Source organism: Lactuca sativa, chromosome 5, assembly GCF_002870075.4.
Source record: "Lactuca sativa cultivar Salinas chromosome 5, Lsat_Salinas_v11, whole genome shotgun sequence".
NCBI classification, from domain to species: Eukaryota; Viridiplantae; Streptophyta; class Magnoliopsida; order Asterales; family Asteraceae; genus Lactuca; species Lactuca sativa.
In genome coordinates, this window is record NC_056627.2 from 260,551,856 (window position 1) to 260,562,366 (window position 10,511).

A 10,511-nucleotide genomic window follows, 5' to 3' on the forward strand; every position below is an offset into this window, starting at 1 on the left:
GTAGCTGGGGCTGTTAAAAGCCTGAAAAAGATAACATCCAAACTTTACTAAATGTGTAAATGTGATCAGTAACATGTGCCTACAACTCTACAAGGATATAAAACCATAATTTGTACATACTGGTTGCAGAAGGCATACTGATTTTGGTAGAATTTCCTGTTCTTGATCCTGTGACATCAAATTTTTTATATAGTTATTGAAATATATGATGATAAATTCGTATACACATGGCCAGGTAAGCTACACAAATCAAAGAAATTCATTAGGGATTTCCTATACTTTTACTCCTAAATTTTAGATAATATATTACAAGATTTATTACTTAAAAGGATAAGAAAAGGTCATAAAGTGAAAGCGATAATAGGTCCAGAATCAACAGCCCAAGCAAGATTCTTGGAGGTTTTGGGAGACAAAGCCAATGTGCCCATTCTTTCATTTTCAACAACTCCCTTTTCGAATCAGAATCCTTACTTTCTTCGAATTGCAGAAGATGAAACCACTCAGTTCAAAGGCATTATTGCCATGGTTGAATCATTTGAGGCCAAGAACGTGATTGTTATCTGTGAGGACACTACAGATGGAAGAGAAATGGCTGCTTATATGTTTAGTGCATTTCAAGAGAAACGCATACAAGTTAAGCATACTAGCCTAATTTCGACCTCTGCCAGCAAAGAACAAGTTGGGGAAGACCTTCACAAGCTTCAAACCATGGTGTTTGTCGTCCACACACAGCCTTCTCTAACAACCCATCTTTTTTCCAGGGCAAAAGAGTTGGGCATGATGGGTGAAGGATACATGTGGATCATAACTAGTAAGACTACCAACTTGTTAAATTCCATGGATGCTAAAGCAATCAAATCGATGCAGGGGGCTGTGGGTTTCAGATCGTATTTTCCAGCATCAAGAAAGCTTCACAACTTTGCTTCAAAATGGAGGGAGGAACATTATGCTTTAAACCCTTTTAAGGAGTTTAAGGAGGTAGATTCTTATGGGATATGGGCATATAATGCAGTTTACGCGCTAGCCACTGCTGTCGAGTGGGTAAAAACTAATGAATTTGTTTCGAAAGAGTTGGATATCGTTGGCACATCACTTTTGGATGAGATGTTAAGACTCAACTTCCAAAGTTTAGGTGGTGAATTCAAGCTTCTGAATGGAGAACCATCTCCAAAGCCATGGAAGTTGTAAATGTGATTGATAAGGGTGATAGGAGGGTTGGATTCTGGATGATGGCTAATGGTGGTGAGTTTGTGAAGGAAATTGGAAAATCAAATTCTTTTTCTAATCATGGCCTAGAAAGTATCATATGGCCGGGCGGGTCTGAAACTTCACCAAAGCGTAGGATGTTACAAACCAATGACAAGAAGCTGAGGATTCTGGTTCCAGATTTTGCCACATTCCGGAATTTGTTACAACTGACTGTTGATCCCATAACAAATCTATCGGATTCCTGGGTGTTTCCCCATTAGGAGGACTTGTCTTTAACAAACTGAACTTTGGTGGCCCAAAAATTGAGAAACTATATTCACCTGAGGCCTATGCTAAAGCATTAACAAGTGAAAGTGTTGATGCAATCATCAATGAGATCCTTTACCTCAAAACAGTCATTGCAATGTATCCTTCTTCTGATCTCTCCTTGATCGCAACAACAATCTTCCACATGATCATTCCCATTGTCACTCATGATGGTACCGTGTGCTTGAGATATGTGGCGGCTCTTCTGAATTTTCTACGGATCTGTAAGGAGGGTCATGGGAAATCAAATTCAGGAATCAAGAACTTGGATTCCATAAATACGAAATCCTAATTGGAAATCAGGCATTCGTTTTTCAATGAGATTTAGTCAAATATATTAATCAAGTAAAATTGTTTGGTCATAGAACCAATTATAAAAGAATTTGTTGATTTTCAATTATAGACTTCATTCAAGTAAGAATGAATCAAGCAGAGCCCTTGAATGAATTGGTCAAGCAATTAAAAACAAGATAGTATTTTAAAGATGTTAAAATTAGGTAAATTTACATCACAATGAAAAGTTCAATCCTGCAAGTTTTTAAGCGATTAATAAAAGAAACCATTTCAAGAAAGTCAAACATCTATAAAATTGTCTATTCATGGAAGATGGAACTACCAAAGAATTTGCTGATTAATTGCTTGAAGGTAACAAAGTTCAAACTTTTTAAAGAAACATAAACAAATTCAAGTAGATTGTAACAAAGAACCCTTGATTAGAAACGTTCAAACAATTGAAATCAAGAAAGTAATGTAAGTTTCAAGCACACACTAAGTTCGACCATGGCAAATTTCAAGCAATTCAAAATAACCCACTTCGAGTAAGATCAGATTAGTAAGTTTATTCAGTGATACGACCACATATAAACCAAGATCAGATCTATAAGAACGCTCCACTGATCTACTCAAATAGTAGACATCGAAGTCAAAGGATAGTTTTTAAAATTATTAAACAGAGCAATCTCTGATCATAATCCTTTTCATCCATGGTAAGCTATAGTAAGGTTATAAAGCATAAATAAAGAGAAATTTACCTTGCATAGAAGGTCTAGGGCAAACAAAGCCATCATTCACTAGAGAAATATTTAAAGGCATAGGAACAGCGGGCGAGTCGACTCCGAACTGCGTACCCACAAAATCGACCTCAACCGACATCTGATTCACATCTCCAGCAGTTTCAATAGCAGTCTTGAGATCAGCACGTGGAAATCCAGCAAAAACGGTGCCGTTTCCAACCGGACCCGTAGCAGACCCATCAGCAATTACAACATTAGAAGCAGATACCAAGTACTCATCATGCTGAAGACGCAATGATAATAGTTGACATGAAGTTGGATTTCAGACCATCGATATGCTGAAACAGTGAAAAAGGAAATATTAAGCGGCTATGGAAGGGATAGAGGAGAGAGAATGAAGAAGATTTTGGGTTTTGGCTTCGTGATGATGCGAATATTTTATGGATTGAGAACCACCTGTAAGAAAATTAGGTGGGATTTTGCAAATTAGTTCCATGAACCAAGAGCTGGATTAAGAGGGGAAGAAGAGAGGGATAGAGATGATGAATTCGAGATTGAGATGATGAATTCGAGAGATGGAGATGAAGAAGCCCTTTTTCTCCTCACACTGTTTTCTAATTTCACTACTAGAAAACAGCCCGATGCTTAGGGCAGGGAGGGATAGAGATGATGAATTCGAGATGGAGATGAATTCGAGAGGTGGTGCTCATTGTTTGCATTTTTTCCCCTCACACTGTTGGCGAGTATTCTCAATAATAGAAGAGAGATGAAGAAGGTGAAATTACAGCAACAATGAAGTAGATGAATGGAAATCAGAAGCCCTTTTTCTTGATTGAGATGATGAATTCGAGAGATGGAGATGAAATCGTAACCTTCGATCTTTGATTGAGAAGTTGCACAACAGTGTGAGGAGAATGAAAGATGCGTGAAAATGCTTAGGGCAGGGAGGGTAGCGGGCTTTTCTAATTTTTTGGATTTTCTTTTCCCGCTTGTAACTAAGGAACGCGCGTTCATTAAAATTATAAAGCGACACATATAGAGGGCGCGCATTTAAGGTACAGCGCCCTCCGTGTTTTTTAATTTTTTTTCTTTTGACACTAATTTAAAGGCACGCAATAATGCGTGACCTAAATCCTTAAATTTTCTGAAGAGATGACACTTTTTTAATGTCACTCTCGTTTGCGTAACATATATTAATGAGTGTCGTAATTTGCACGTCGTAAAAGGCTATTTTTCTAGTAGTGTTCGAGAGATTTTGTGAGTTCTAAGGCGAGAACGATTATACGCCAAGTTCTCTAAGTGTGAGTTTTAGTTATGAGAGGTACAGTTCTTGGGGAACCCCGTCTACCAACACAGGATTTTGTTCGATCCGACTAAGATTAGTCACTTAAAAGCCAGCACAGGATTTCCCTTTCCCCCATGCGTTAAAACTTATCATTACACCTCATTTTAACCATCTACACACTCCATCTCCCTCTCCTTCTCTAAGAAAACTCTCCAACTTCCAAAACCTCTCATACACCTCCGAAAATCCTCCATTCTCTGTCCTAATTTCATATTCCTGAAGGTCTTGAAGTGTTCTTGCTTCACTCAAGATTGAAACCAAGGTAAACAACAAAACCCCTTCTCATAGTTTTTCAATTTTACTTCCTCTTCTTCATAGTTCTTGTTTACTTTTCGGATTCTATGCCCTTCTATGGATAGCAATCCTTGTTTTTCATCTTGGTGTTTGTAGATTTTCACCATAAAACATTACATGTGTTTGAGATGGTGAAATACAAGATCAAACCCATGCTAAGAGTGAAAAGATGTACATATGTTCATATGAATTCAAAAATCGAGTTTTACATCTTCTTCTTCATTTATTTTGTGTTATTACATAAAAAGAATTTAAACCATTTATAGTACATCTTGGATGCTTATTCACTCCATTCTTGTGCTAAAAATCAGATTTGTGGTGCAATCTGGTGGTTCCAAGGAGTTCTTTATGACAATAATGAAACACCCACTTTGGGGCCTTGGAATAACCCTAAATCTATTGCTTGGATGCATGAACCTAAAAGTTTCTTGTTCTTCTGTAAACTCTAGTTTATTTTTATTTATCTTTTACCATAAAAGAAGTATGCATGTTATCTTTATGAAAGTGACCCTAAGAGGGCACTCAGAGCCACCAAGGATGACATGCATTTTGTCAAAATATTTTGTTCAGCTTTGAATGCCCACAACTCCCTCATTACTAAACCAAATCACGGTATTATTTTTCTTAGGGCTAGGTCCATGATTTATAATTCTAACCCAATTGGCCTTACTATAAAACATAAAAAATCTGATTTTTGACAATTTTTACAAAACAATTGCGCAAACAGAACTTTTTATGTGATCATTAGTTTTGCTTTACATGATCAAGGGTCTTAAACCCCACCTTAAATCTGGAGAAAAATATTTTAGAAACTCAACATATCCATAAATAAATTCCTAAAATTTTGTGGATTAAGACCCCACATAATTTTCTACACAAATGTGTCTCAGCTACATCTAGAACTCATGCACTATATTGTGCAACATTGCTTAACTTGTTGGGGTTAAATACCCCTATTTTGCTTCTAAATATATTTTGAACAAATTGTTTTATGAAATTTCATATATACATGTGATTATCTATAAAACCCCAAGGGCTAGAACAAATTCCTTATTTTTCTGTAAAAATAATGATTTAAAAGCTATAAATTCAAAATAATCATTTTCAGAAGAGATAAAAATCTGAAAATTTGTATAATTAATAAATTCACAGAATAAGAAAGTCATGTAAATTTGCAGACGATTTGGACACTATTTGGTATTCTATCCATATTTTACATTAAGTTGGCGCATGAATTCATGAATTTAGGTTATTAGACTCAAAGACCCTAGCCAATATTTTTCTCACTCTTGGGAACGTTATGAGAACCTATAAAAATTCAATTGATAATTTTAGAAACTTTTTACCATTTATTTTGAATTTTCTCTATTGTTTGGGCTTTAATTTACAAATAAATATCAAATGATCTTCAAAAAAATGTCTATAAAATTTTTGAACACAATGCATTATGAATTAATGTTACCGATAATGAATCGTACACTTTGGACACTTTTACGACACCACTAGTTGGATAGGTAGTTCCTAGAAAATAGCTTAGTGTTATGAATTATTATTTAGTGAATGACTATTGGATTCTCCATATTCCCCCATTACTCTCCATAATTAGTGAGCATTATAGCAAACATTATGATGAGTTTTATGAGTATAGTTATACACCACTATAATGAGCATTCATATCATACATCACCTTTCATCTTCTTTGTCTAGTATAAATAGTGAATATTATGTATTGTAAAGTTTGATGATTTCATCACAAGTATTGGAATAAAAGTTCTCTCTACTCTCATGTCTTTCTTTACTTTATAATTTATCTTGTTATTTGATCATATTTTATAACACGTTATCAGCACGACTCTACCATAGAGCTCTAACTTGTTATTGTTCTTGTAATTTTCAGATATGTATTTTTTATAATTTTACATGTACAATGCTTACAACTTATTTTATGGAATTTCTTAACTAACAAACCTTAACATACAAGTCTTTATTTTGATTTATATTTTCATTATGGAAAACAATGCTAGAGAAAACTTTCTCTAGTTTTCATAGTACTAACATGCTCCTGCAGTAGCAATATCATGAGAAAGGTTTAAAATAAATATGAATTAATCTCATGTCTATTTGTGTCTAAACAAACCAATGAGTTATTGATGAAAAATCACCAATTAATCCTGACCGGTTCTAGTGCATTCCCTGAAGTGAATGCAACATCATATAATCATAATAGTCATGGGTCTAACCGAGGTGGTGGAGGTTATCATAATTATCATAAAAATAACAATATTACAAGTAACCACCAGAAGTTGGAAAATAGCAAAAATCCACATCCTAATGATAAAAGTGGTCAAGGCAAAAAAGAAAGTTGAAAATGTTTGTCACTGATGTGGAATGACCGATCATTGGTCTTGTACATGCCGCTTACCAAAACATTTTGTTGATCTTTATCAAGCTTCTCTGAAATATAAAGAAAAATATCGAAACAATTTTTTTTCAAAGTGATATTCATTAAGACCAACCAGAAATGACACATTTGGATGTTGTCGATTTTCTTGTCTACTTAGAAGAGACAAGTGGTGATATGGATGGTGATTGATTAGAATAATGTGTAGTTTTGTTTCATGACATTTAATATGTTTTTATGTCATATTTGTTTCATGAGAAATGATGTCGTCACAATCTTCCCAAATTAATAAAATATGAATTTATTTCTCTAAGTCGAATGTTTCTTTTGTTTTATTTATTTATTGAAAAGAAATATGGATATTCGCAAAAGAAATAATGAAGATATATTTCTTGTAGACAATGCAATAACACATAACATTTTTAATAATGAAAAATATTTTGCTTACTTATCAATTAGAGAAGAAAATATTAATATAATAACAGGTAATGCAAAAATGATTGAAGGCTTCGGAAAAACGAATATAATATTACAACAAGGGACACTAATTACAAATTAGTGATGCATTATTTTCGTCTAAATCACCAAGATTGAAGGTTCCGGAAGAGCGAATATAGTATTACCACAAGTGACAATAATTACAATTGGTGATGCATTATTTTCATTAAAATCATCAAGAAATTTATTAAGTTTTAAGTATATTCGGTCTAACGGATATCATATTAAAACAACTAATGATGGTAATTAAAATTATCTCAACATTACAAAAATGATATCGGATAAGAAAAGTTTTTTTTTTTAAATTACCAGTATTGTCCTCCGGATTGTACTATACAAATATTACAATGATTCATGCTATTGAAAATATTATAATGATGCATGCTATTGAAAATAAAAAAAGGTATGATATTACCTTCATAGTTTGGCATGACCGGTTGGACCATCCTGGATCAATAATGGTATGTAGAATAAATGAAACTTCAAGTGGTCATTCCTTGAAAAACCAGAAGATTTTTCAAGATAATGAATTGTTTCGCATGCTCTCAAAGAAAATTAATTTCCAGTCCATCATTGAACAAAGTTGGGTATGAAAGTGTTAGTTTCTTACAAAGAATTCAAGAGGATATATATGGACTAATTCATCCAACACCATGTGAACCATTTATATATTTTATGGTTTTAATTGATGCGTCAACTAGATGGTCACATGTGTGCTTGTTATCTAGTAATAATTAGGTTTTTGCAAGATTACTTGCATAAATAATTTGCTTAAGGGCACATTTTCCCGATTACCCAATTATGAAAATTTGACTTGACAATGTTGGAGAATTTACATCATAATCTTTTAATGAGTATTCCATGTCGATTAGGACAACTATTGAACATCATGTTGCATATGTTCATACACAAAATGGTTTAGCTGAGTCGTTAATCAAACACCTTTAATTAAATGCAAGACCATCACTAATGCATTCTAAACTTCCTATATTGACATGGGGCATGCAATTTTACATGCAACATCACTTATATGCATAATGACAACTAGTTATCATGAGTTCTCCCCTATTCAACTGGTTTGCGGTCAGTAACCAATTATTTACCATCCAAGGATGTTTGGATGTATAATTTATTTACCCATTTCTCCACCTCAATTCACAAAAATGGGTCCTCGAGAAGAATGAGAATTTATGTTGGATATGAATCTCCATCTATAGTAAAATATTTAAAATCATCAATTGGAGATTTATTTACGGCTATATTTGATGATTATTATTTTGATGAATCATATTTTCCAACATTAGAGGGAGAAATAAAGAAGCTATAAAATAAAATCTCTTGAAAGGAATTGTCACTTTCAATTTTAGATCCTCATTCAAGTTAATGTGAACTTGAAATAAAAAAGATAATTCCTTTACAAAATGTAGTAAATCAATTGCCAGAAGCATTTACTGACCCTAAGTGGGTAACAAAGTCTCATGTACCAGCTATACTTACTCAAGTTAGAATTGATATCCTAGAAGGAAGAAAAAATACAACTGCAAATGAATCTTAGGCACGCCTGAAGCGTGGAAGATCAGCCGGTTCCATAGATAAAAATCCTCGAAAATGAAATGAAGCAAATACAATTGATGGTCCAAAAGAGAAAACAGAATCACTTGAAAATATTAATGAAGCTCTAGAAGAGCCTAATGACATAACAAAAGAAAATAAGGTACCTGAAAAAAATGAAAATGATGAGATCTCAATAAATTATGTCATGACAAGAATAAGATGGAGCCGAAATAAGATAGATGTCGACGATAATTTTTCATATCATGTTCTGCGCGCGATTATAATGAAAATGAGGATCTTGAACCTAAATCTATTCAGTAATGTATGAAGAGAAAATATTGGCCAAAATGGAAAGATGAAATAAATAAAGAGCTTAATTATATTACTCAACGAAAAGTTCTTGGACCTGTAGTCCGTACACCAAACAGAGTAAGAACTGTGGGACACGAATGGGTATTTGTGCACAAAAGAAACGAGAAAAATGAAGTTGTGAGATATAAAGCAATATTTGTTGCACAAGGTTTTACCTAAAGGCCCGAAATTTATTATGAAGAAACGTATTCTCCGGTAGTTGATGCAATTACATTCAGTTATTTTATAAGTTTAACAACATACACAAAAATGGAGATGTGTCTAATGGATGTATTTACCGCATATTTATATGGTTCACTTGAGAATGATATTTATATGAAAATCCCATAATGGTTTAAGGTGCCAGAAGCACAAACTTCTAATTCTCATGAAGTATATTTGGTAAAATTAAATAAATCTTTGTATAGATTGAAACAATCTGGCCGTATGTGTTTCAATTGTTTTAGTATATTTTTGTTGAAAGAGTGCTACAAAAATGATCCATTAAGTCCGTGTGTATTCATAAAAAGATTTGGATCAGAATTTGTGATAATTGCTATTTACGTAGATGATTTGAAAATAATTGGAACTCCTGGAGAATTGGAAAATGCCACTTCTTGTTTGAAAGAAAAATTTGAAATGAAAGATCTTGGTAAAATGAAATTTTGTTTGGGTCTTCAAATCGAGCACACCAAAAATGGAGTTTTTATACATCAATCTAGTTATCTAGAAAAGGTGCTTAAAAGGTTTTATATGGATAACTCACATCCATTGAGTACCCCGATGGTAGTAAGGCACTTGGATGCCAAAAAGGACCAATTTCAGCATCATAAAAAAACATGAAAATCTTCTTGTTCCCGATCGAAGAACTATATTACTATTAATACAAGACCTGATAAATCTTTTGTCGTAAACTTATTAGAAAGATATAGTTCTTGTCCAACAGGAAGATACTAGAATACAATCAAACACATTCTTTGATATCTTCGAGGTACATTGGATATGAATTTATACTAATCAAATTCATAAAATGCGAAGTTAATTAGTTATGCAGATGATGGATATTTATCTGATCCACACAAAGCTCGATCCCAAACAGGTTATTTATTCACTTGTAGGGGTAACGTAATTTATTGGCATTTTGTTAAACAAACTTTAGTTGCTACGTATTCTAACCATGCAGGGATTATAGCAATTTATAAGGCAAGTCATGAATGTATTTGGTTAAGAAATTTAACTCAATACATTTTCAAGATTTGTGGTCTAACTTCTAACAGGGATGTTCCAACCATACTATATGCAGATAATACAACTTGTATAGCTCCTTTCAAGGAAGGATTTATCAAAGGAGACAGAACCAAGCATATATCACCAAAGTTTTTTTTTTCACTCATGATATTCAAAAAGAGTGTGGCATCAACATCTAGAAAATTCAATCCAGTAACAACTTTCCTGATTGGTTTACTAAAGCACTTCCTACATCGAAAATTGAAAAGATGGTACGAAACATTGTTATGCGGTGCTTCAAGAAAATCAAGTG

At 33.4% G+C, this 10,511-nt stretch overlaps 1 pseudogene; it reads left to right on the top strand.

Annotated features, from left to right (window-relative positions):
* The first annotated feature begins 227 nt into the window (after window positions 1–227).
* Window positions 228–1,469, top strand: LOC128126004 (glutamate receptor 2.5-like; annotated as a pseudogene).
* The last annotated feature ends 9,042 nt before the right edge of the window (window positions 1,470–10,511 follow it).